The sequence below is a fragment of the Monodon monoceros genome, unplaced genomic scaffold (genome assembly GCF_005190385.1).
Source record: "Monodon monoceros isolate NGI ecotype Baffin Bay Population unplaced genomic scaffold, NGI_Narwhal_1 Super_Scaffold_3, whole genome shotgun sequence".
Lineage (NCBI taxonomy): Eukaryota > Metazoa > Chordata > Mammalia > Artiodactyla > Monodontidae > Monodon > Monodon monoceros.
This window is the reverse complement of record NW_021703780.1, coordinates 78,847,564-78,874,604: the sequence shown is the minus strand read 5'-3', so window position 1 is coordinate 78,874,604 and position 27,041 is coordinate 78,847,564. Positions and strand designations below refer to the sequence as shown.

The 27,041-nt window shown below is 41.9% G+C and overlaps 1 long non-coding RNA gene across 2 annotated transcripts in view; it reads right to left on the bottom strand.

Moving 5' to 3' along the window:
* LOC114907432 overlaps positions 1-27,041 on the bottom strand; it is a 137,529-nt gene that overhangs the window by 79,038 nt on the left and 31,450 nt on the right. Inside the window, exon 4 of one of the 2 annotated variants that reach the window (XR_003796724.1) lies at positions 3,666-3,938. The exons of the other annotated variant lie outside the window; for it this stretch is intronic. This is a non-coding gene — a long non-coding RNA (uncharacterized LOC114907432). Of the gene's footprint in view, positions 1-3,665; positions 3,939-27,041 lie in introns of those variants that run through there. 2 annotated transcript variants of the gene reach the window in all.

The window sequence follows — 27,041 nt, the reverse complement described above, 5'->3', positions numbered from 1 at the left end:
CACACATGCTTTGATGCCTGACTCGGTGTGATCCTTTTCCTGTGTAATTTCAGCCACTTGTCATTTCTGTTTCCTCTTGGCTTCAGATGCATTGTGGCAATCCTTTCCTGGGGGCGGAGGAGGGGGTGTACCATCAATCTTCCTGTGGATTATTCACTGGGTGGATTATGCAAGGCATGTTTCTAATCCCAGCTGGGCTTCCACATGCCACCCAGCATGATCTCAGCAAAACCCTCCTCTGTCATCTTGCGTGCTGGGGAAATGAAAGCCACTTTGAATTAGTTAATTCTGGTCTCTGCCTAAGAGAAACCGTACTACTGGAGGATTAAGAGGAAAGGCTTTTGGAGTAAGACAAACTTGGATGTGAGCGTCAGTTTTGCCCCTTCCTGGATGTATAGCCTACAGTCAGTGGCTTAGCTGTTCTGAATCTCAGTTTTCTCATTTTTTCTCTTTCTTTCTTTATGGCTGTGTTGGGTCTTCATTGCTGCGCACTGGCTCTCTCTAGTTGTGGCAAGCGGGGGCCACTCTTCGCTGCAGTGCGTGGGCTTCTCTTGTTGCAGAGCACGGGCTCTAGGCAGGTGGGCTTCAGTAGCTGTGGCGCACGGGCCCAGTAGCTGTGGCTTGCAGGCTCTAGAGTGCAGGCTCAGTAGCTGTCACGTACGGGCTTAGTTGCTCTGAGGCATGTGGGATCTTCCCAGACCAGGGCTTGAACTCGTGTCCCCTGCATCGGCAGGCGGACTCTCAACCACTGCACCACCAGGGAAGTCCCTCAGTTTTCTCATTTTAAAATGGGGTGGCAATACTCAACTCCCAAGCGTGTTATGAGGATTAAACGAGGGCACATATAAAGAGGACTTGGCTCAGATCCTTAAAATAAATGTTCATGGGGCTTCCCTGGTGGCGCAGTAGTTGAGAGTCCGCCTGCCGATGCAGGGGACACGGGTTCGTGCCCCAGTCTGGGAAGATCCCACATGCCGCGAAGCGGCTGGGCCCGTGAGCCACGGCCGCTGAGCCTGTGCGTCCGGAGCCTGTGCTCCGCAACGGGAGAGGCTGCAGCAGTGAGAGGCCCGTGTACCGCAAAAAAAAATAAAAAATAAAAATAAATGTTCATAAGTAAGAGTAAATCCGCCCAGAAACTGTGAAGAAGAAAATATCAGCAAAGCAAGAGAAATATGACAGGAACACTGACAGGTCACAGAAAAATAAATGGCTCTTACCCATTTGAAAAGATGTTTGACCACCTCACTTGTAATAAGAAAACTGCAAGTCACCAGTACATAATTTTTCACCTATCAAGTTGACAAAAATTCAATTCAAAAATTTTACCCATCGTGTCCTGTAATAAATAGCAAAATTAAGCATTTTCACACGTTGCTGGCAAGAGTGCAGAATGGTCCACAACACCTTGGGGAGCTCATTGGCAATCCCTATCAAAATTATGAATGCATTTTCGTTTTTACTGAGCAATTCCACTCCTGAGAATTTTTTTTTTTTTTTTTTTTACAGCTGTATTTAAACCAACATGAAGTAAAGTGACATAAACCCCATTACTGATCACAGGGCTGTGTGCATGCATGAGCAAGTGACTGGAAATACCCAAGTGTCCATCAAAAGACGAGTAGATAAATAAACCACAGTACTGCCACACAGTATCACACAGCTGTGAAAAGGAGAATGCAATTCTCCACGCTCTATGGAAATATCTCGGGAAAACTATTAAGCGAAACAGGATGCAAAACAATACATGTAGTCTCCTAATTTCTATGTAAAAATGGGGTAAATAAGAATGTATTTATATTTGTTTATATCTGCACAAACACAAACACTAGAAGGCTATCCAAGAAATTAATGAGTGGTTACATACAGGAGGCTGAAGATGGGAAATTGGGTAGGTGGAGTCAGGAGTGCCAATAAGACTTCTTTTGATTGCAATTTATTTTTGAGTCATGTGAATGTAGGACCAACTCCAATAATAAAATCAAAATAAAGAAAATTATTAACATCTAAAATGAATATGGACTTCCCAACTCAGAATCCTTATTTGAATTCTCTGTCATTTTGAAAATACTATGGGCCTGTGCAAGGTCGTATGCAACCCTGTAACTGGGTGGCCAGGCATGTGTCTTACTCTCAAACAGGGAGTTCAATGCATACTTTTTCCTGAACCAGTGAATAAACAAATGAGCTTTTCCTGCTTTCAAGTGCAGAGAGAATGATCATTAGCTGACTGTCAAAAGAGAACCAAGGAATGGCATGACAACAGTGAAGTTTTCATTTTTAAGATGGAAAGTAGAAACTAGACCACTGAAGGAAGAGCTTAATGACCTAAAAGGGAAAAAAGAAAACTATAAATGTACTCCTTCTCTAATCCAGCTTCCTTTCAGGGATTTACATTTGAAATTGAAACCCCAATGCAACAGCAGTGCTCTCTCTACAGGCTGGGAAAGAGGCACTTACCCACCCAGTCATGTTAAACCTGGGGAGGGACTTGTTAGGTCAAAGAGGATGTTTCTCCACAGAACTTTCAACTCTTTCCTCATCATCAATCCCCTAGGAAGAATAGGGAGGGAAGATCAGCCCAGACAGATGACCAATAAAATGACTTTTATGCCAAGAAGCCGATAAAAATTTGTTCATCCATGCTTTTTCTTCCTGGATCCACAATAATTTATACAAAAATGCCATCTCCTTACTGCAGGGTGCCTGATTTATAGATGGGGGCATCTGTTTCATATCAAGGGGCCCTGAATGGAAAAACACTCCATGTTCTAACAAAACAGAGAACTCATTTCATAAATCACTTTCAACCCATCAGATATCTCACACTGAATTTCTTTTAAATCCAGGCACATTTTTCTTTTCCTTAGAGCTTGCCCTGCATGTTTCTATCGAGAACACAAAAACACACATGTACTTGAAGCTTTGAAAAGACTCCAGAAGAGCAACAGCAAACCTAGTAATCAGTCTATTTCTTTTGTTTTATCCTATAAGAAGAAACTTTTATAAATGTTTTCAGGAGGAAATATATTTAAAAATCAATGTCCTCAGAGAGCCCAGAGAATCCAGGAATTTGCAAACAAATGGAACTTATTTTGTCACTTTCTGTTCCTTTGCCCATAGCAGACATTACTAATCAATCAACTCCTTCCTGCTGAGCTGGCTTGAAGTCCTGCTGTCATTCTGGGCCCCAAGTTCCAGGCAACCTCTATTAGGAAGCAGCAATTAACATGCAGGATGGAACAGTCTGATCTCATCACGTCTAAGATAATAGAACCGAACCACAGAAGAGGAAAAAGACTTTGCTATGGTTACACAGCGAATCAGCGATGCACCCAACATGTACTCCTGAGTACTGAACCCCGGTTTTGTCCATCTACACGAACACATGACTTCATTCAGAACTCAGGTATGAGTTTGGGTGAGTGTGGTGGGCGGGAGGGTGGGGTTGTTTTGTTTTTCAACAGAGTTTTCTTCCAAAGAAATCCTTACACACCAAACTGATCCCAATTAGCCAACTTTTCCAAATGAAGAATTTACTGATCATTCCGATACAAATGATTTAGAAGCTCCTGGCAGCCTGCTGCTCTAAATACTATTTTGTTTCAGCAATAATCTTCTTTTCCCATCAAATACACTTCCTTCTCAATGAAGACGAGATAATTGTTATTAAACAGAAATTACTTTTCATTTGGCTAACACAAAGGACAGTGCAATATGCTTGAATGCATGGACAATACCCTCCATCCCAGTTACACAAGCACGTGGTAAAGCTGCAGTGGCTCTTTAATCAACTTATTACAGAGTTTATTAAGTCTCAACTTACTTTTTTCTTCTGCTTCACTGAAATTTCTTTTTTTGTTTGTCTGTTGTTGTTTTTTTTTGTCGTGCCACTCGCCTTGCAGGATCTTAGTTCCAACCAGGGATCCAACCCGTGTCCCCTGCAGTGGAAGTGCAGAGTCTTAACCACTGGACTGCCAGGAAATTCCCTGAAATCTCTTAGAATTACGGAAGGTCAGAGCCAGATGGGACCTTACAATTCATCTGATGAAAAACCTTGAGAAAGCAGAAGGAGAGTCCTAGAAATGACTTGCCCTGAGTAACAGAGCTAGGGCCCAGGTCTCATAATTCCAAGCTCCCTCTAACTCAGCATCTCACAATCCTGAGAGTTCTCTGATCAATGCTTCTCAAATTGTAATGTGCGTATAAATCACCTGGGGATCTTGTTAGAATATAGATTCCTCTTATGTAGGTTTGGGATGGAGCCTGCAATTCTGCAGTTCTGACAGCTCCCAGGGGACACAGATGCCGCTGACCCCTGGACCAGTCCTCTGTTTAGTCAAAGAGAGCCACCTGGTTCTAGTAGAGCATCTTCATTTGATCCCAAAATAACAAGTCACATATGATTATTGGGTCAATCAGGTCATCTCAGGTTGCAAAAACTGAGATACGGTTTACATAGTAATGAAGGTTTATCGGAGAAACTGGCTAATTAAATGAATTGAACTTGATAAGAGAAAGAAGGAAGCAAATTCAATTCCCCCACTGCCGTCTTCAGATCTTCTCTACCGTACTTTTCTCCTCTACCCCAGGTCAATATCTAGGGCAGATTCCATTGCTTGTTCGGGAATATTTGAGTATTAACAATCTCATTTTCAGGTATTAGATGTCCAATGTAGTTTTAATATCAAAACTTCAGTTTCTCATCCACTTCAGACTTTTTTTCCCCAGTAGGTCACACCTAACCCACAATGGGAAGGCAGAATGATTTGAGGCTTCTTTGTTCGGCCTCCAATTTTACCCACTTTGGGCTACTTCTGGATCACAGAGAGCTGGGGCTGAGAGAGGGGGAGGAGCTTACGGAAGCAGATAATATGGTCTGACTGAACACCAAAACCAGGGACTTCTGACAGTGCCCTATTTCCTTAGTTAATGTACTCTTACACCAACAGTTATGTGTTGCCTCCCCAGCCTGCTCTGTTGGTATAGCCCATAAGGCCACATTCAGCTACTCTCCTCTTCAGAGTGGGGGAATCTTCAGAGAATCAAACAAGGTTACCCATGCCAGTGGGGTGTCCACGCTCTCAGTTCACAGCCCACTCTATATGCTTTGCCAGGAGGGACTATCCCTCGGCTACTCATCTTTAGGCTATTCCGTGTAAGTCAGGTTCTGGGCCCTCCAAACTCCAGGAGAAACTAGTCAAGCCCTTCTATGAAAATTTCCATTGTGCACCAGTAGGTGACATTTGCCTTTTTTTTTTTTAATTCATGACAAGTGTACAGTACAGAATGATAATCTTTGGACCTTAAATCCCTAGAGGTGTATATTTGTAGACTGAAGCATGTTTTTGAATACAGAGTGGTTTTATATGTCTAATAAAATGGTGCTAATTCTACTAGCATAAAGGTGGGCTAAATGGCATTGAATATTTCTTCTAATTCCGTTAATTACAGCAATTGAGCACCTACTAATTTCCAGGCACTCCTTGAAGACTTAAAACCCTAAAATTGCTATGAATTAATGATAAAAGTACTGTTAGAATTCCAGTAGGTGACATTTTAATTTTTTTCTCCCCATGAAAAATGGATCACATAGAACCTTAATCTCGTGGTATACTCATACAGTGAAATATCTACCTATATGTTACTATGGAAAGACGTCTATGATAGATTTAGTGAAACAATGTTTATAGAACAGACTATACACATTATGTATGTGTAAACATAGTTTGTAAGGGTACAAGTCATCATGTTAACAAAAATGATTCAGATTACGGGAGAGCTTTTGCTTTCTAATTTATTCTTTTCTGTACTTCTGACTTTTTTTTTTTTAACTGTACTATCATACATTTACAATCAGAAAAAAAGATGATTAAGAAACAAATAATGATGCCATGGAACTAAATCTCCAGTTTTTTTCCTTTGCAGGTATCTTTTGCAATACGTTAGATTAGCCTACCCAATGGATATATAAGCCACAGATAAAATTTTATTCTAGTAATAAAATATTTTACTTAACCCAATATATCCAAAAGACTGTCATTTTAGCACATAATCAATGTAATGCCATTGATATATTTACATTCTTTTTTTTTCCTAAGCCTCCGAAATCCTCTGTATTTTACATAGCACATCTCCGTGTGGCTAGGGGTGGCTGTATTGGACAGTGTGGTTTTAGGTAGGCATGTGCCATCATTCTGCATAACAATAGGGTAACGAATTCTGGTTTTTGGTAACCTTCCACTTGCTTTTTAAATTCAAACAGATCATTAAAAAACAAAACAAAACAAAACAAAGACCTGCCCAAGAGTTAACAGTGTTTATTTTTAGGAGAGTCTTTAAACTTATAGGTTTTTAATTTCTAAGGTTGTTTGATTCTGTTAAAATGATCGTGTATTATAACGGTAATCTACTTTTCATTCTTTCAATAGAAAAGGTGTTTATTTATATATTTTTTACTGGAGTATAGTTGTATATCGGTAATCTTTAAAAGACAGCTGGTGTTGGGTTGTTCGTTTAAAGAAACTGCAGCTGTAAGGGATGCTTGGGTGAGGCCCTACCTCTCATCCTCAACTCTACTTTCATTCTCCATTGTTGACAGGAGAGGTCAGAAGTCAGAATCTTCAGTAGCTACAATTTTTGCTGGCCCCTGGAGGAAGGAGGTGCAAGGAGACAGCAATAAAAGGCCACACTTAGCAGAGATCACTCACTGCACCACGGGAGACTGCCTGGAATTATCATCAAGCTTCTCTGAATAATTGAAATGACATATCGCAAAGGTCTGATTCCTTCTAAAGAGTAACTCTTCCCTGCTGCCTTTTTTTTTGTAGTAGAACCAACCCCAAGGGGCTATTTTTATTGCCTGACCATGAACGAGAGGGACGGGGCTGCAGTGTAACCAGATGGGCCTGGGTTTGTGCGTCTCTGGGCTTCCATTTCCTCAACTGTAAAGTAGAGATCATAACATACAACTTACTTCATAAGACTGTGTCATAATTTTTTTTTTAATTAATTTATGTTTGGCTGTGTTGGATCTTTGTTGCTGTGCGCGGGCTTTCTCTAGTTGCGGCGAGCGGGGGCTACTCCTTGTTGCGGTGCTCGTGCTTCTCATTGAAGTGGCTTCTCTTGTTGCGGAGCACGGGCTCTGGGGCGCTCAGGCTTCAGTAGTTGTGGTGCGTGGGCTCAGTGGTTGTGGCTCGCAGGCTTTAGAGCGCAGGCTCAGTAGTTGTGGCGCACGGGCTGAGTTGCTCCGCGGCATGTGGGATCTTCCCGGACCAGGGATTGAACCCGTGTCCCCTGCATTGGGAGGCGGATTCTTAACTACTGCACCACCAGGGAAGCCACGACTGTGTCATAATTTGATGAACCTTTCATAATATTGTATTGATATTCTGTACCAATATACAAAATATAGATAGAAAAGTGCACACATCCTAAGTGTAAAGCACGATGAATTGTCACAAATTAAAAATACTTGTGTAGTGAATTCCTTGGTGACCCCGTGGTTAGGACTTGGCACTTTCAGTGCCGTGGCCAGGGTTCAGTCCCTGGTTGGGGAACTAAGATCCTGCAAGCCGCACAGCATGGCCAAAAAAAAAAATTTATACACACACGCACACTCACACACACACACACACACACACACACACACACACTGGTGTAACCATCACTAGGATCAAGAAACAGAATGCTCTCAGTGCCCCAGTAGCTCCCTTCCAGTCCCTACGATTTATATTAATTTTCTACTGCTGTGTAACAAACCAATTTAGTGGTTTAAAGCAACACACATTGATTATCTCAGTTTCCATAGGCTGGGAGTTGGGGCGTGATTCAGCTAGATCCTCTGCTCAGGTCACAGGTGAGAATCAAGGTGTCAGCCAAGGCTTGGGTCTCCTCTGTGGCTTGAGCTCATTCATTTTGTTGGTGGAACTCATTTCTTTATGGCTGAATAACTGACGTCCCCTCTTTCTTGTTAGTTGTTGGCCGGATGCCAATCTCAGCTCCTACAGGCTGCCCACCGTTCTTGCTACATGGCTTTCATCCAGTTCACACTGCTGCTTTCTTCCAGGCCAGCAATAGCTCGTCTCTCTGACTTCTATCTCTGACCTCTAAATGTTCTTTTAAGAGTTCACCTGATCAGTTCAAGCCTACCCAGGCCAATCTCCTAGGTGATCAGGGATCTTAATTACAGGAGTAATATCCCATCAAATCACAAGTTCCACTGTATTCAAGTGGCAGAGATTATACAAGGGAGTAAGGCTACTGGCAGGGATCACATGGCCGCCTTGGAGATCTACCACACCGTCATCTAAGTGTAACTACTCTGACGTCTAACACAGGCGTTTTACCTATTTTTCAACTTTGTAAAAATGGAATCATACAGGATGCCTCTTGTGCTGGCTTCCTTTATTCAACGTTATGTTTGTGAAATACACTAATTCTTCTGTATGTAATTGCAGATGGTTCATTTGCATTGCTGCAAGTGTGAATATACCATGGTTCATATACCCATTTAAAAGTTGATGGGCATTTGGGTAGTTCCTCTTTGGGGGCTAATACTAACAGTGCTCCTATGAACATTCTAGAAGACGTTTTTTGGTAAGCACCTGTACACATCTATGTTGGGTATATATACACTGAGGAGTGGAATTGCTGGGTCATAGTGTATACATACGTTCAGCTTGGGAGATAGTGCCAGTTTTCCAAAGTGGCTTTACCAAGCTGTATACACACCAACAGTGTTAGAATATTCCATAAGCCTGTTTTGAAGGATGCAAAAAATGATCATGATAAAGAACACAGGGCAGAGCCTGGGATATAATAATGACTAAATAATAGTATTCCCCATAGAAATTAATTAATGCCAAGTGTTATTTTCTGTTACACTATTAAAGTCTTTGAGATGTGTATATCCAGCTTATTGATGTACCCCAGTGCCAAGCCAAAATGTATTAAACAGCCCAAGGAACACATCTGTGCTGAGTAGTTTTCTGATCAGAAACAACTTCAGACTTGCATTTACTTTCCTTTTCCTTGGTCTCTGCACCAAGGCACGAAATAAGAGGATACTGAATCTCCATTGCTCAGATCTGAAAGTAGTCTGTACAGGCCTCACTGAGAAGGTAGTTTCTTTGAACAACAAGCAAGCCAGCAAGATTAAAATAAAGCACCACGGTGCTTTTGCATACAGCATCTATTTCTAGAACAAAACCACTCAGGTTGTGTCTTTGCAGAACTTGATTTAAAGAAAGGTAGTGCAGTTGATGGGATCATCAAACCACAACAAATACTTTGCTTTAAAACCTAGCCTAGGGAAAGATTTTTGTCTCCCTTTGCAGAGGATTAAGACTTGAAACTCAGGCCACTTAGCAGCAAGGAAATGCTAATCTTCTGTACTGGGTTATCGTTTTATCCAAGGGCTCAGGCATACCAATCAGCTCTTCCTAATTGTTTGTTTGTCGTTATTCCTAATAGGAGTGATGAGTCACCAGGTTCAGCTGCTTTTGCTGCAAGGCCTTAGAAGGCCAAGTCAAATCAAAAGGAATAGTAATAACACCAGCCTTTCAGCAAATCAAAGCTCTTGCCTAGACCAAAAGCTCTTCAGAGATTGATCTGACTTTAATGAGGGGTCACTTAGCCCCTCTAAACTTCTAATTCCTCATTTGTAAAATAGGGCAGGGACTTCCCTGGTGGCACAGTGGTTAAGAATCCACTTGCCAATACAGGGGACACGGGTTCAATCCCTGGTCCGGGAAGATCCCACATTCCGCGGAGCAACTCAGCCCGTGCGCCACAACTACTGAGCCTGCGCTCTAGAGCCCGCGAGCCACAACTAGTGAAGCCCGCACCCTCTAGGGCCTGCATACCACAACTGCTGAGCCTACTACTGAAGCCCCCATGCCTAGAGCCCGTGCTCCACAACAAGAGAAGCCACCGGAATGAGAAGCCCGCGCGCTGCAACGAAGACCCAATGCAGCCAAAAACAAATAAATAAAAAAATAAATTTATAAAAAAATAAAAAATAAAAGAAAATAGGGCAAATAAAGGCATCAACTTTATGAGTATCAATCATTCATTGATTCAAGAAATATTTAATTTCCATTATTGCTAGGCTCTGCTTCAGGCAAAGTATTTATCAAATGCTAATCATGCATCAGGTATTATTTAATAACTTAATTATTAAATAATTATTTGCATACCAACTATCCACTGGGTGGGAAAGTATCTGAAACATTTGGAGTCTTAGGCTGGCTTCATAACCCACCCACCCCCAAACTTACACACACCCACATAAATAAATCATATGCCCACTCTCGGCCACTGGGGTAAATCCAATTCCTCAAGCCTATATCCTCAATTATTGTGAACCAAGAATGAAAACTAATTTTATTATCAGCCTAAGTGTTTCATAATTTAAAGGGCAAATATGTCACATTTCAAAGTCACAGAGGAAAACAAAGGGGATTGATTGTCATTTTGATTATCTGCCCCACATTTCCCCTCCCATTAGCTAAGCACGTTAGGGGGCAGATCTGAGATGGGTCTGAAAGTAGATTCTCACTCCCGCTTGTACTCTTACCTCCCCCATCTCCTGTCCCCTCCGCAGCCCCACTCCCACCTCCTAGGACACTACATGAAGCTAGCAGCGAGCAAACATTTCTAGAATGCTTTTTTTTTTCTTTGATAGAGAAATCTTCAAATTTGCTTAGGGCGTTATTCATATAATTAAGGAACAAATACTAATTTAACATTGGAAGAGGAACAAAGTCACAGAAGCCAGAGAACAGTACGAAACAGACTCTTCATCTCTGGAGCCAGAATTCTTGGGTTCAAATCCTGGCCATTCCATTTTAGGGCTGCCAGATAAAATACAGGGCACGCAGTTAAATTTAATTTTCAGATAAACAGCAAGTACATTTGAGCCCCAAATCTGCTTATGAGATATTCAAATTTATACTAAAAAATTATTTGTTGTCTGAAATTCAAATTCAACTGAGCATCCTATATTTTCATTTGCTAAACCTGGCCACCCTACTCTATTTACTGCTTTTGTGACCTGGGGCAAGTTCCATAAACTCTCTGTGTTTCGGTTTTCTCATCTGTAAAATGGGCATAGTAAAAGCACATTCTTCATAGAACGGTTGCAGTAGTCATTTTTCTTGTTCAATAAATGTCTGCTTCTCTTCCTTCCAGAAACATGGTAGGAAAGCACTGTCTTGTCCTCCTCAAGTTAGGTGAGGCCTATTACTTGCTTCAGCCAATGAGAAGTGAGCAGAAGGAAGGTGTCACTTCCAGGTAGGAGTCTGTAAGTACTCCTGCACAATTTGCCACCCTCTGTTCCCTTGTCACAGTGGCTTGCAATTTGCCAGGTGCAGTCAAGGTAGAGAGTGGATGACGTGGAGAGGAGCCCCCCACCTATACAAACACCAACCCAAGGAAGACTTAAGTGTGAGTGAGAACTAAAACACCTGTAGTTTTTTTTAAATTTATTTTATTGAAGTATAGTTGATTTACAGAGTTGTGTTAAGTCCTGCTGTACAGCAGTGACTCAGTTATACATATATGTACATTGTTTTTCATATTCTTTTCTATTATGTTTCATCACAGGATATTCAATATAGTCCCCTGTGCTACACAGTAGGACCTTGTTTATCCATTCTATATATACTAGTTTGAATCTGCTAATCCCAAATTCCCAATCTATCCCTCCCCCTTGGCAACCACAAGTCTGTTCTCTATGTCTGAGTTTGTTTTGTTTCATAGATAAGTTTATTTGTGTCACGTTTTAGATTCCGCATGTAAGTGATATCATATGGTATTTGTCTTTCTCTTTCTGACTTACTTCACTTGGCATGATCATCTCTAGGTCCATCCATGTTGCTGCAAATGGCATTGTTTCATTCTTTTTTATGGCTGAGTAGTACTCCATCATATATATATATATATATATCACATCTTCTTTATCCATTCATCTGTGATGGACATTTTGATTGTTTCCATGTCTTGGCTATTGTGGATAGTGCTGCTATGAACATAGGGGTGCATGTGTCTTTTTGAATTACAGTTTTGTCCGGATATATGCCCAGGAGTGGGATTGCTGGATCAACTGGCAACTCTATTTTTAGTTTTTTGAGGAACCTCCATACTGTTCGCCAGAGTGGTTGCACCAATTTACATTCCCACCAACAGTGCAGGAGGGCTCCCTTTTCTCCACACCCTCCCCAGATTTTGTTATTTATAAACCTTTTAATGATGGTCATTTTGACCGGTGTGAGGTAATACCTCATTGTAGTCTTGTAAACACCTGTAGTTTTTTGTTTTTTGTTTTTTTTTTTTTGCGGTACGCAGGCCTCTCACTGTTGTGGCCTCTCCCGTTGCGGAGCGCAGGCTCAGCGGCCATGGCTCACTGGCCCAGCTGCTCCGCGGCATGCGGGATCCTCCCGGACCGGGGCACAAACCCGTGTCCCCTGCATCGGCAGGCGGACTCTCAACCACTGCACCACCAGGGAAGCCCCAACACCTGTAGTTTTAAACACTGAAATATGAGTTGTTCCTTACTTAGCATCACTGAGTCCACCCCAATTGAGAGTTGCTATGAAGATTGCATGACTGAATAGTTGTTTAGCTTTGAGAACGTGCCTAGTAAATAGTAGGCACTATGTAAGTAATTATTAGGTTAAGAAAAATTATGCAACACTCTTTTAATACTAACAAGGGATTGAGATAGGCCTTGCTTGCGGTCCGAGTTTTGGCAATAAACATGTCCAGTTTTCTTTCTCCAGGCCGAAGAAATCGAATCTACCTCTTCCCCATGGTGTTTGGTAATAAACTCTGTAAAGTCAGCAGCGTTGAGCTCAGGAAGTTTCTTTAATCATTAGACAGAATTTTCATGTCGAAAGCACTCATGATATGGGTCCACTCAAATTGCAGTGTGGGTTCTAACGGAGCGGCAGACTGGATGGCAGATGACCGGGGCTGAGCAATCTGCGGAAGCCAGCCATGTGCGCAGTAATTCAGAGAGGACCAAGGAGCCGGATCCAGGGGGGAAATCATGGCAGTTAATGAGAATCAGATGCAGTGTAATTCAGACCGCAGCGCTCGGTCCTGATCTCCAGGCGCAGGGAATTACATCCATAAACAGACCAGGCTTGATTTTATACAGCACTTTCATCCCCCAAAGAATTCCAAAAGCGTTCCGAAAGAATGCTCTGGTTACTGGTAGCTCAGTGATGGGGAAGACAAACAGGGAAATTGTTGTGTTCATAACTCAGGCTTGGAACCTTCGTTAGAATCCGTGCCCTCCAGAATAGGCTGGCTTGGGAGGCCAGGGACCCTTTCCTGTTTTGAAAAACATACTCCCCCCTCCCCCCTTCAATGTAAACGTGCTCATAAAAGAAATCCAAGCATGCACTCAAGAGGCTTTCAAACTCTGACCAAGAATCACAGTAAGAAGCACATAGCTCACGTCAGATTCAGTGATTCACTATATTGATTTCTATGTATACATGGATATATACATTTTTTTATATACAACTGAAGTGAAACTAAATAAAATAATACTTGCTCTTCTTATATGTGATTTTTTTTGGCTGCGTTGGGTCTTCGTTGCTGCGCGCAGGCTTTCTCTAGTTGTGGTGAGAGAGGGCTACTCTTCATTGCGGTGCGTGGGCTTCTCATTGCAGTGGTTTCTCTTGCTGTGGAGCATGGGCTGTAGGTGCACAGGCTTCAGCAGTTGCAGCACTCGGGCTCAGTAGTTGCGGCACGCAGGTCCTAGAGCATGTGGGCTTCAGTAGTTGTGGCAGGTGGGCTCAGTAGTTGTGGCTTGAGGGCTTTGTTGCTCTGCAGCATGTGGGATTTTCCTGGACCAGGGATCAAACCCATGTCCCCCGCATTGGCAGGTGGATTCCTAACCAGTGCGCCACCAGGGAAGTCCCTATGTGATGTATTCTTGATATTATCTATTCTATTTCTTTTATTTTAAAAAGCTGACCACTTCCTGTAAGTTGATACTACAATCCACGTATGTGTAGCATCTTACATTTTCAAATTCATCTCATTGAAAATAGTGAAAGACAGTGGAAGACTGACACCAGGACACTTCAATTGTACCACAACTGTACTGTCCTGGGACAGTAACTTCACCTTTTTAGGTCACAAACCTACTGGGAGTCTTCCAGGTTTAGCTTGCTGAAATTTTTACATACAGCACTTGTGTGTAGATAAAACAAAATATGCTGAACCCAGATTCACTCGCTGAGACTATTTTCAAATTCTGAGGTTGCTTCAGAGGTGGGGTTTAAGGTATGGAGAAAGCCCATTTTCTGTTAGTACTAAATACAGCTTTGGGTGACCCCTAAATCAGTCAGAATTTTTTGTTGTTGTTGTTGTTGCAGGTAACAAAACCCTCCCTCCATCTAAACACACACAAAAGAAATCCTTCGTTCAAATAGTGGACTAGTCCAGGGGCTGCATAGATTTTAACACAGCTGGCACTGGATGCTGAGATCATGCCATGGTAACCCGTCTTCCCCCATCTCTGGGTTCTACTTTCCTCTCTATTGGCTTTGTTCTCACCTATTATAGGTAGGATTCCTCCTTGAAGCCAGAAGAAGATGTTCATCAGCACTTCTAGACTTCAATTCTACCAGCCTAACGACCCAAAGGAAAGAGGGCACCTTTCTTCTGACTGTTAAAGCGAAAACTCTAGACTTCTCATTATCCCAGCTTGGGTCACATGCCCATTCGTGAGTCCATCACCGTTACCAGGGATACGCATTGTTCCAAATGGTCTCGTCTGCCTACCCCGGGGCATAGTGATGGTGTCAGAACAACCAAACTACAGGAACTCAAGAATTTCACAAAGGAAAATCAAGGTGCCATATCTAGAAGTCAGGGACATGAATTTTAAGTAGATGATGAAAAAATAAATGGCCATTACTGACCTCTGTGCAGATAGACCACCAATCCCTGCCTCCTATTCAGTCTTAAAGTACAGAGACAAAGCTGGCATTCTGTCACTACACTTGGAGAGTACATTTTTTCACCAAGAGAAACCCTGACATTTTCTCTCTCCAATCATTTTGAGAAGTTAGAAGCTGTGGGAAGGGATTCTCTTAGCTTGCAAATGGAAAACTTAATGTGCCATGAACTTCTGGTCATAAGCTAAGAAGTAAAACCTCTCTTTGGGCCTTTTAGAAATCAGCTCTCCAACTTTATGTCCATTGTTTGTAATGCTGTAATTGCCTCCATGGCTGTATTGTAGCTGCCTTTGCAAACAAAGTTGAAACCTGCAGGTCACCTTAGATTAACCAATGTATTGTGTGCACAACTGTTGGGGCCCTGAATATGTGCTCTGTCTTGCACTGAAAAGCACACGAACAGGGAAAACACACACACACACAAAACAACTGTCACGAAATCTGACAAAAAGGAAGAAAGCGTATTGGAGAAAGGTGGCTCAGGTATGATTATTTTCCTGCATTTTGCTGAACACCATTTATCATCTGGGAAGCAGTGCAAACAGAGCTGTGGCCTTTAGACTCTGCAAATATTATTGCCATGCATGTGAGGAGATTAACTCACTGAAACGTAGAAAAAGACAGACTATAAGTAGTATAGATTCTTCCTTTTGGCTTGTGCCCTTCTCATACCAGATTATCAGGCCCAGGGTTTTGGTTTTTTGTTTGCTTGCTTTGTTTGGGTGTTTGTTGTTGTTTTTTGGTTTTGTTTTTTAATGATTTCTCATAGAATAGTTCAAACCAAACTGGGAAAAAGCAACCTTGCTGTGATTCAGGCACATAATCACCTTCAAGAAATTGACAGTTTTCCTTTGATAACACTATTTTGCCTTGGGTTTAAGATGCGAAATACAATCATTATTACTTTATAGGCACCACATCAGGAATAAAGAAACTGGTACTTTTCCCAAAACATAGTTTTCCCAGAACTGCCTAGAACATTGTCCCTTCCCTCTCCCTTGGTTCTTTCTTTTTTCAGCCTTCATATCTTTGCTTAAATGTCAGGCTTTAGTTTCTTAAAAATTAAACATATGCAAGGGCTTCCCTGGTGGCGCAGTGGTTGAGAGTCCGCCTGCCGATGCCGGGGACACGGGTTCGTGCCCCGGTCCGGGAGGATCCCACATGCCGCAGAGCGGCTGGGCCTGTGAGCCATGGCCGCTGAGCCTGCGTGTCCGGAGCCTGTGCTCCACAACGGGAGAGGTCACAACAGTGAGAGGCCCGTGTACTGCAAAAAAACAAAAACAAAAACAAAAAAACATATGCAAAAGTAAACAAAATTACCACAACAACTGAGCAGTTCTATTTCTAGGCATGTGCCCAAGAGAAATGAAAACATAACATCCACACAAAACCTTGTGCGTGAATGTTCATAGCAACATTATTCTTAAGAGCCCTAAAGTGGAAAACATCCAAAGATTTGTCAACTGGCAAATGGATAAACAAAATGTGATATAGCCATAGACTGAAATATTATTCAGCTGCAAAAAGGAAAGAAGTACTGATAGATGCTACAACATGGATGAACCTAAAAAACGTGATGCTTGGGACTTCCCTGGTGGTACAGTGGATAAGACTCCACGCTCCCAATGCAGGTGTCCCGGGTTTGATCCCTGGTCAGGGACCTAGATCTCACATGCATGCTGCAACTAAGAGTTCGCATGCCACAACCTGACTGCTGCAACTAAGGAGCTCTGGAGCCGCAACTAAGGAGCCCGCCTGCCGCAACTAAGACCTGATACAACCAAATACATAAATGTTAAGAAAAAAATGTTATGCTAAATGAAAGAAGTCAGTACAAAAGATAACATATTGTGTGATTGCACTTGTATGAAATGTCTAGAGAAAGCAAATCTATAGAGACAGAAAGTAGATGAGTGGTTACCTGTGGCTGGAGATAGAACAGATATTAACTGTACATGGGAATGGGGGAGCTTATAGGGGTGATGAGAAAGTTCTAAAAACTGGATTTCGATGATAGTTATACAACTCAATCAATTTAATGAAAATCATTGAATTGTACACCAAAACTTTTAAAATAACAATAATGCCAGGCTTTTCTTAGCCTGAGATTAAATAAAATGCCCTTGCTATACCTTCCCTTGGCCCCTACTTTAGAAAGCTTCACCCCACTTGCAAGTACTTGGATTTGGTCTCAGACACATGTGGATTCTAGTCTCAGCTGTGCCATTTATTGGCATGGTCTTGGACAAGTCACTTGCCCTCCTTAAGACTTCAGAAGATAGGTACCTTTGTATTAAATTATTTGTCATAGTCTCAAAATGTTGTCTATGTTTGTGTCCTTTCTACATAACTGGACCATGCACTAAGGGCTTGTTCTTCCATCTCTCTTGTACCATACCCTGTGACACAGCTCAGGTCTCTGGGCAGTGCAGCATGGTGGATAAAACCTCTGCATCCAGGGTGCTTGGATTTGAACCTAGTCCCCAGCTGTGTGACCATGGCCAAGGTATTTAACCACTCTGTTTCATCATTCTTAAATGTTTTTTTGTGAGTTATTAAGGTTCTTGTGAAAATTAAATGAGATGATACACATACATGCTGATACATATACAGTGTTTAGAACAGTGCCTGGCCCATAGCAAGTACTATGTGTTAGCTATTATCTGTATACCCCATATTCGGACAGATACAAATAACATACATCTGCCTGGCGTTTCACCTCCCAGGAGTGTTTGGGTCCACTCTGGACATGCATCACCACCAACCAGCATTAGTAACACTCTTCAACAGCAAATGCTCACCTTGACCTCTGAACAACCTGGGTATTTGTGCTTCTCCCAGCAGATCCTTTAATCCCTCACCTCAGTTTCTCATCAAGGTAGGCCGTCTTGGGACTTCCCTGGTGGTGCAGTGCACTCTGCACTCCCAATGCAGGGGGCCTGGGTTCGACCCCTGGCCAGGGAACTAGATCTCACATACATGCTGCAACTAAGGAGCCCACGAGCCGCAACTAAGACCCGGCGCAACCAAATAAATAAATATTTTTTTTAAAAAACAAAGTAGGCTGGCTTTTAGTAAAAACTCAACAAATGCTTTTGTACTCACATTATGTACTAGTAAATTCCATTAATTTGTTGAATTGTGCATTTAGCATACAGTAATTGAAAGCTGACTGAGTGCCAGAATCCTAAGAGGTAGGGACTAAACACAGAAAAAGGTACTGATATAATCCTTGTCCTCAAGAAGTCTGTGATCAGAATCAGAGGTTCCCAAACTCCCTGGGCATCAGTGACCTGGAGAAACAGCAGGGTGGTAAGGTATGGCATGGGAAAGGAAGGTTTAAGCATAACTCCCCGGCCCTATCACCTCCATCCACCCCATAAAGTTACTTTGAAGTAAAAACAATTTTTTAAAAACAAATGTAGGGCTTCCCTGGTGGTGCAGTGGTTGAGAGTCTGCCTGACGATGCAGGGGACACGGGTTCGTGCCCCGGTCCGGGAAGATCCCACATGTCGCGGAGCGGCTGGGCCCGTGAGCCATGGCCGCTGAGCCTGTGCGTCCGGAGCCTGTGCTCCGCAATGGGAGAGGCCACAACAGTGAGAGGCCCGCGTACCGCAAAAGAAAAAAAGAAAAAAACAAATGTAGTATCTGCGGAAAGCCATCTTTAGAAAACTTTGCTATTTTCATTGATCTGTAACATGCAATCAGTGTAAACACAGCATGCTTGCTATGCAAACACAGTCTCAGGAAAGTCCCCCGGGGCGGGGGTCACTCCCCAAAACAAACTCCTGAGTTTCCCCTATATTGAAATTTTGGAGCTGTCATCAAGGTATCAAGCTTTGTTTGTTCATTTACTTCTTTAATCAGTATGCTGGTGGTTTTATAAAATACAGATCCACTAGACTTTCTGACTCAGAATCTCTAGGGGTAGAATCCAGGTACCTGTACTGTTAACAACATTCTCGGGGTTCAGTTAATGGATCTGCTTTGGGGAACCACTGCCCTACGTCACAGGTTGCAGGAAGGGAGGATGGATTAAACTAAAGACAGGAAGAGCAGTGAGGAGGTGAGAGGTGAGGACAGGTGAGCCAGGCAAGGAGGATGTGGTGGGCTTAGCCCCCCAAGATGTCCATGGCACCATCCTGAATGTTGAACCTGTGAATGTTGCCTGACATGGCAAAAAGGACTTTGCAGATGTGATTAGGGATCTTGAGAGAGGAAGATTATCTGGATTATCTGGGTGAACCCTTAATGTAACCACAGGATCCTTATAAGAGGGAAGGAGAGGGAGATTCAGCTGCAGAAGAGGAAGAAAACCTTGGATGAGTGACCACGGATGCAGGGAGAGAAAAGCTGATGTGCTTGGAAGAAGCAGCCATCCACCGAGAAATGCAGGTGGCTCCTAGAAACGAGAAAGCATGAGGAAATGGATTCTGCCCTAGAGTCTCCAGAAGGAGCCAGCCCTACTGACACCTTGATTTCAGACCTGTAAGACTCATTTCAGACGTCCGGCCCCCAGAATTGTAAGAGAATAAATTTGCGGGTTTTTTTAAGCCATTACGTTGATGGTTATTTGTTACAGCAGCCATAGGAAACTAATACACAGGATTAAAAAAAAAAAAACGAATACAGCTGACCTTGAACATGAGTGTTAATCCACATATAATTTACAGTCGGACCTCTGCGTCAGTGATTATTCTGCACGCTCAGATTCAACCAGTGGACCATGTAGTGCTGTAGTATTTTTTATTGAAAATTATCCGCATATAAGCCGAACCATGCAGTTCAAACCTGTTGTTCAAGTGTCAGATGTACAGAAATACGTAGGTGTGAAACCATTAAGATCTGGCAATAATTGGTAGGGTATACAAGGTTTAAAAAAAGAAAGCGAGAGAGAAGGAACAATCAAGAATGAGTCTAAGGATTTCCCTGGCAGTCCAGTGATTAAGACTCTGTGGTTCACCTGCAGGGGACGTGGGTTTGATCCCTACGTCTGGGAACGAAGATCCCACACGCTGCGCAACACGGCCAAAAAATAATAATAAATAAGTCTAGATTTCTAATTGTTGATGAATGAATTGGTTTGGTTGCTGACCCCAAATAAAGGAGGAGGTTAAAAAAAAAAAAAAAAGAATTCGCTGTTTGGGCCTTTACTCAGGGGATGTACAAGTGAAGACGGTCAGCAGGCAGTTGGATGTACAGGTTTAAGGTTTGGATTCTATCATTTGCAAAAGGGAAGGATGAAATATTCCACATCTGGTGGTCATGAGGACTAAGGAGACAGTGTGTGTGAAAGCCTGGCATGTGTAGGTATTCAACAGATGTCAGAGGAAATACCTCCACCACGACATAATTTCATGATCTGGGGTTTGTTCCCAGGCAAAGTGGGCTATGAGACTCTGCCCCTTACCCGCACCACTACCTCATCAGTCCATTTGGCAGAATGAAAAATGCTGACTGGAGCGATCGTTAAAATAGTCACTAACACCAGCTAAGGTTTAAGTGCCTGGTGAAAAGTGCCTCTACTGACCCCAGAGGAAGACGCAGGCTAATGCAGCCGGTCAGTATTTCTTAAATGAGTAAAGCCTCATTAATTGGGACACAGAGAGGCTCAACGAGAGTTTAGGTTGTCCTCTCTTTAAAGAGGAAGAGTTTGGGAAGCAAATGAAGAGTTTAACAAGATTTCCAGAGGGACTATTTAAATGCCTTAGAAAAACAAGCTGCTTTTAATCACCTTCAAACACTTGAGGAGCACCGCTGGCGGTCCAACCGATTTGTGATTGGCAAACCATTTCTAAGTCTCTATTAAACAAGTGCTGGGGATAAACGAAGGAATCATTTTAAAGCCTGGTTCTATTTCCTGGAAATAGTGAAGCTGTTTCCTTTAAAAATATTTCACTGTTCTGATATGCCATTCATTCTGACTGAACTTCCTCTAACAAGGAGTCAGACAAATGAGGGTTTCATAGAACTTTTTCTCCAGAGCTCTTCCTCCACCGCCTATCCTAGCCACGAATTTGGGGGGTTCCTGGACCCAATTCCAATGCATGGGTGTGTGTAGTAGGGGTGGGGTGCTCCCCATACCACCAAGCAATTCTCAGGACACCAGCTGGGTGTCCTATGATTCAATTCAGTTCTGCCACTGTCCACCCAGAGATAGCATCAGGTTTCACAGGGTAAGAGTTCAGTCACACAAGAGTGCCCCCTGGTCCCCGCCACCCATTTCAATCATTTCCTGTGCTTCTGACTAACTGGCTACAGATTGGATGTTCCAGTGACCCCCCCTCTCCCTTATGCCAATAACAAGTTCAGGTTGTCACCTGTGCTTCTGACCAACGAGCTATAAATTGGAGGTTCCTACAGCCTCCCTCCATTAATTTGCAACAGTGGCTCACAGAACTCAGAGAAACATTTGTTTACTACGTTATCAGTTTATTATAAAAGGATGCAGCTCAGGACTAGCCAGATGGAAGAGATGCATGGGGCAAGGCATAGGGAAAGGGTGCAGAGCTTCCACACTCTCTGAGGGCACCACTCTCTCTGTATCTACACATGTTCACCAACCTGGAAGCTCTCCAAACCTCATCCTTCTGAATTTTTATGGAGGTTTTATTACATAGGAATGATTGATTTCATCACTGGCCATTGGCTGTTAATCTAACTTTTGGTTCCTTTCCCTTCTCTCCTCCCCAGGGGTCAAGGCGGAGGGACTGAAAGTTCCAACACTCTAATCACATGGTTGGTTCTCCTGGCAACCAGACCCCCACCCTTAGTTGTGATGCAAAAGTTTCCTCACTAATATAAAAAAAAATTGTCACTTTCATCACTTCGGAAATGCCAAGGGTTTTAGGAGCTCTGTGCCAGAAATTTGACGAAGACCAAATACATATTTCACAAGAAGTCAGGGAAAAACCTAGGGCTGATCCTCAGTACGCTTGCATGTCCCTATCAAATCCGTCACCGAGACCTGACCATCTCTACACACTTTTCCTTTATTTTCACCCTCAAAATTCTAGTCCCTAACACCTATTTATGATAAAAACTCTCAACAAAGGTATGTAGAGGGAATGTACCTCAACATAATAAAGGCCATATACAACATGCCCACAGCTAACATCATATATAACAGTGAGAAACTGAAAGCCTTTCCTCTAGGATCAGGAACAAGACAAGGATGCCCACCTTCACCGCTTTTATTCAACACAGTAATGGCAGTGCAAGCCAGAGCAATTAGGCAAGAAAAAGAAATATAAGGCATCTAACTGGAAAGGAAGAAGTAAACTGTCACTAACTGCAGATAACATGATATCATATACACCATATGTCATATGTAGAAAATCCTACAGACTCCATCAAAAAACTGCTAGGACTAATAAATTCAGTAAATTTTTAAAAATAAATAAATTTATTTATTTATTTTTGGCTGCACTGAGTCTTTGTTGCTGCATGCAGGCTTTTTCTCTGGTTGCGGCAAGTGAGGCCTACTCTTTGTTGAGGTACGCGGGCTTCTCACTGCAGTGGCTTCTCTCGTTGCGGAGCACAGGCTCTAGGCACATAGGCTTCAGTAGTTGCGGCACATGCGCTCAGGAGTTGGGGCTCACGGGCTCTAGAGCACAGGCTCAGTACTTGTGGCACACAGGCTTAGTTACTCCATGGCATGTAGGATCTTCCCAGACCAGGGCTTGAACCTCTGTCCACTGCATTGGCAGGCAGATTCTTAACCACTGCACCACCAGGGAAGTCCCTAAATTCAGTAAAACTGTAGGATACAAAATCAGTACACAAGAAATCTGTTGTGTCCCTATATACTAATAGTGAAATATCAGAAAGAGAAATTAAGAAAACAATCCCACTTATAATTGCATCAAAAGGAATAAAATACCTAGGAATAAATTTAACCAAGGAGGTGAAACCCATGTACTGAAAAGTATGAGACATTAGTAAAAGAAGCTGAAGAAGACACAAATAAATGGAAAGATATTCCATGCTCATGGATTGGAAGAATTAATATTGTTAACATGTCCATACTACCCAAAGCAATCTACAGATTCAATATAAGCCCTATCAAAGTTCCAATGGCATTTTTCAAAGAAATAGAATAGGGCTTCCCTGGTGGTACAGTGGTTAAGAATCGCCTGCCAATGCAGGGGACACAGGTTCAAGCCCTAGTCTGGGAAGATACCACATGCCGCGAAGCAACTAAGCCCGTGTGCCACAACTACTGAGCCTGTGCTCTAGAGCCCACAAGCCACAACTACTGAAGCCTGCGTGCCACAACTACTGAAGACCGCATGCCTAGAGCCCGTACTCTACAACAAGAGAAGCCACTGCAATGAGAAGCCCACGCGCAGAAACGAAGAGTAGCCCCCGATCGCCACAACTAGAGAAAGCCTGCATGCAGCAATGAAGACGCAACACAGCCAACAATAATAAAAAAATAAAATCAATTTTAAAAAAAAGTATTAAAAAAAAGAAATAGAATAAATAATCCTAAAATTCACATGGAAACAAAAAAGACCACAAATAGCCAAAGCAACATTCAGTAAGAAGAACAAAGCTGAGGACATCATGCTTCTTGGTTTCAAACTATATTACAAAGTTATAGTAATCAAAACAGTATGGTATTGGCATAAAAACAGACATACAGATCAGTGAAATAGAATAGGGAGCCCAGAAATAAACCCACGAATATATGGTCAATTAATTTACAACAAAGGAGCCAAAAATATCCAATGGGAAAAGGACAGTCTCTTCAATAAATGGTGCTGGGAAAACTGGACAGCCACACGCAAAAGAGTGAAACCTGACCACTGTCTTATACCATACACAAAAATTAACTCAAAAAGGTAAACACTTGAACATAAAACCTGAAACCATATAACTCCTAGAAGAAAACATAGGCAATAATCTCCATGACGTAGGTCTTGATGATGATTTTTTGAATCTGACAACATAAGCAAAAGCAACAAAAGCAAAAATAAATAAGTGGATTACATTAAATGATAAAGCTTCCATAGAGCAAAGGAAACCATCAACAAAATGGAAAGGCAATCTACTGAATAGGAGAAAATATTTGCAAATCGTATATCTGATAAGGAGCTAATATACAAAGAACTCATCAACTCAGTGGCAAAAACCCAAGAAAATCTAATTAAAAAATGGGCAGATATGCTCAATAGATATTTTTCCAAAGAAGACATACAGATGGCCAACAGGTACATGAAAAGATGCTCAAAGCCATTAATCACCCGGGAAATGCAAATCAAAACCACAATGAGATATCCCCTCACACCTGTAAGAATGGCTATTATCAAAAAGACAAGAAATAACAAGTGTTGACAAGGATGTGGAGAAGTGTTGATGGGAGTGTAAACTGGTACAGCCACTATGGAAAACAGGACAGTGGTTCCTCAAAAAATTAAAAATACAACCACCATATGATCCAGAAATTCTACTTCTGGGTATTTACCTGAAGAAAACAAAGACACTAATTTGAAAAGATATATGTACCCCCATGTTTTTGAACACATACACACACATATATACGTACAGGAGAACATTATCCAGCCACAAAATGGAACTAAATCTTGCCATTTGCAGCAACATAAATGGACCTTGAGGGTATCATGCTAAGTGAAATAAGTCACAGAGACTATTACCAAATGATCTTACTTATATGGGGAAGAGAAAAACAAAAACACAAAAAAACAAGATCATAGATACAGAGAACAGAAGATTGGTGGTTGCCAGAGGTGGGGGGTGGTGGTGAAGGATGGGAGGAATGGGTTAAAAAAAATTAAGAAAAAATTCTAGTCCCAGCTCCCATCACCTCCTACCTGGACTACTGCAACAGTTCTTCCTCTAGTTTGTTGGATCTACTCAATGCCCTTCTAATTCCCCCTTCTGACAAGTGCCAGTGAGATCTATCCAAAATAAAGTGTAGCCTCTAGAGTCAGACTGAATGGGATCATTAGCCGTGGGGCATTTTTCACCCATAGCCTTTCTGGGCCTCACTGTGTTCATCTACAAAACTGATAATAGTCACTGCCTCTGAGGTTTCAGGTGAGGGTTAAGTGAAAGTGAAGTGCTTTCCTTCCTGCCTGCAAATAGCAACTGCTCAGTAAATATTAAGTTGCATGACTATGACCACTTGGCCTCTCCACCAGCCACAGTTTATACAGGTCAAGTGCAAAGTGAGGTTTACGTCTTGTTTTCTTTTCCATCATTTTTGAGGCGCACAGTTAGGAGAAAATGCATATAACTTAAATGAAACCAATCATACTTAGGAAGGGTTTAAGTCACAGATATAAAAGGAGTGTTTAAAATAGGAGTAGATGGACCATTTCATAATTCTTCCTTTAAGGTTAATACAATTCCTTTCACACTCCTAACAGATTCTTCCCATAACTTATCCCTTACGGCCCCCAGTAAAAAACAAAAACATGTTCAAAGAAATAAAAAAATCAACTATAAGCAGAATGGGCCATTAAGCATTGTGAAGGGCACTTCGTCAGAATATGAAGAAAGAATTTAATCCTTAGCTGACCAGAGATAAACAATGAAAATTCAGAAAGTAACGCTACTCTGAAATCTTCATTGTAACTCTCTCTAGACACAAATGAGAGTTTTCTATCAGGTGATTCCTTTTATCTCAGGAGCTGTTCTAATTGCTCAAAATGTGCTCCGAGTTGGGTAATTCAAAAGTAAAGTCTTTCACCACCATATTTTGTTGGAAAAGCTCATTATCTCAATGTGAAGGAAGCTTTCTCTAAAATGATGAAAAGGATAGTTTTAAATGAAATACTGTTTTATTCCTTTTAAAGGACTCAGGGCTGCAATTAGTACTTTAAGAGGCTCTAAGGACCAAAGACATTACAATGGCTTCCTCCCTCACCCCACCTCGTATTTCAAAATAAAAATGACCCTAAGATAAGTGGGGAAAAAGGCCAAAGTTCTACTTTTCCCCAAGGACTACATTATTGATTTCCTTGAAATAGCATATATTTAATTCTTTCTCAAAAATTTTTTCTTGGTGAAGTTGCTTTGTTGGTTTAATTTGCCTACCAGGGACTCAGCACTGTAAGGACTCATAAAACTCAAACTAGTTTGGCACAGAGTGGTCTAGCAAAGGTGGAACTTAAAGACTTGGATCCAAATCCCAGCTGAGCCACTTACTACCTGTGTGACCCTAGGCTAGTTCCTTCTCTCTTAGCATCAGTCATTTTGTGTGTGGCTAAAACGTGGCTGTGTGGGGATAAGAACAAATAAACAGAAACGCAGTCCCCTAAATCTATCCCCCCAAGTTGCTAACTAAATAATAGTATAGAGCTCTTTGTAATTAACCCATCACTTGTATGTAAATAGTGCCTCAGCAAAGCACTATTGATTTCCTTAAGTAAATGAAACGGGCACCCTTACACAGTTTATTTACTGTTAAAATTTGCTTAGCATGTTCAGATGACAGAGAATGTTTCAAAAACTCCACAGGTTTCAATTTATCAGAATTTAAGTTAATGAGTTTTTGGTATCCTAACATGCGGAGAGAAGGAATGAACAAAGAAGAGAAGGAAATTATGTAAAATGACCATTAAAGATAACAGAACACCATATTGTCAGTATATTTTAAGCATTTGGGAAGTAAACAAAATATTTGTTGCAGGAGTATGCTTGACACCTGCTGTGAAACCCACTTCCATGAGAAGGTGAAGGCTTTCAATACCTGCTCAATTACCTCGTGCCTTGTCACTACGGTAGGTGACTGAAATTTTAAAGAAAAAAGAGATGGTACCAGTTAACACATCTGAATACACCTCATCCCTGCAGGAGTCATTCATTCAGCAAACATTTTACTGAGTCTACTCAACACCAACCCATTGTGTTAGATAATTAGGATGAAATTACCAACAAGACTCATATATGGCCCTCGTCACATGGAACATACATGTTTGGAAGGGGGAAGAAAGGTGCTCTTGAGGACACTTATTTGCCAGTAACGGTGTGCCAGGCACTGCTTTAGCACATTACACATGAATGGATTTGTTATGAATTTCACTGACAGTACTGAAT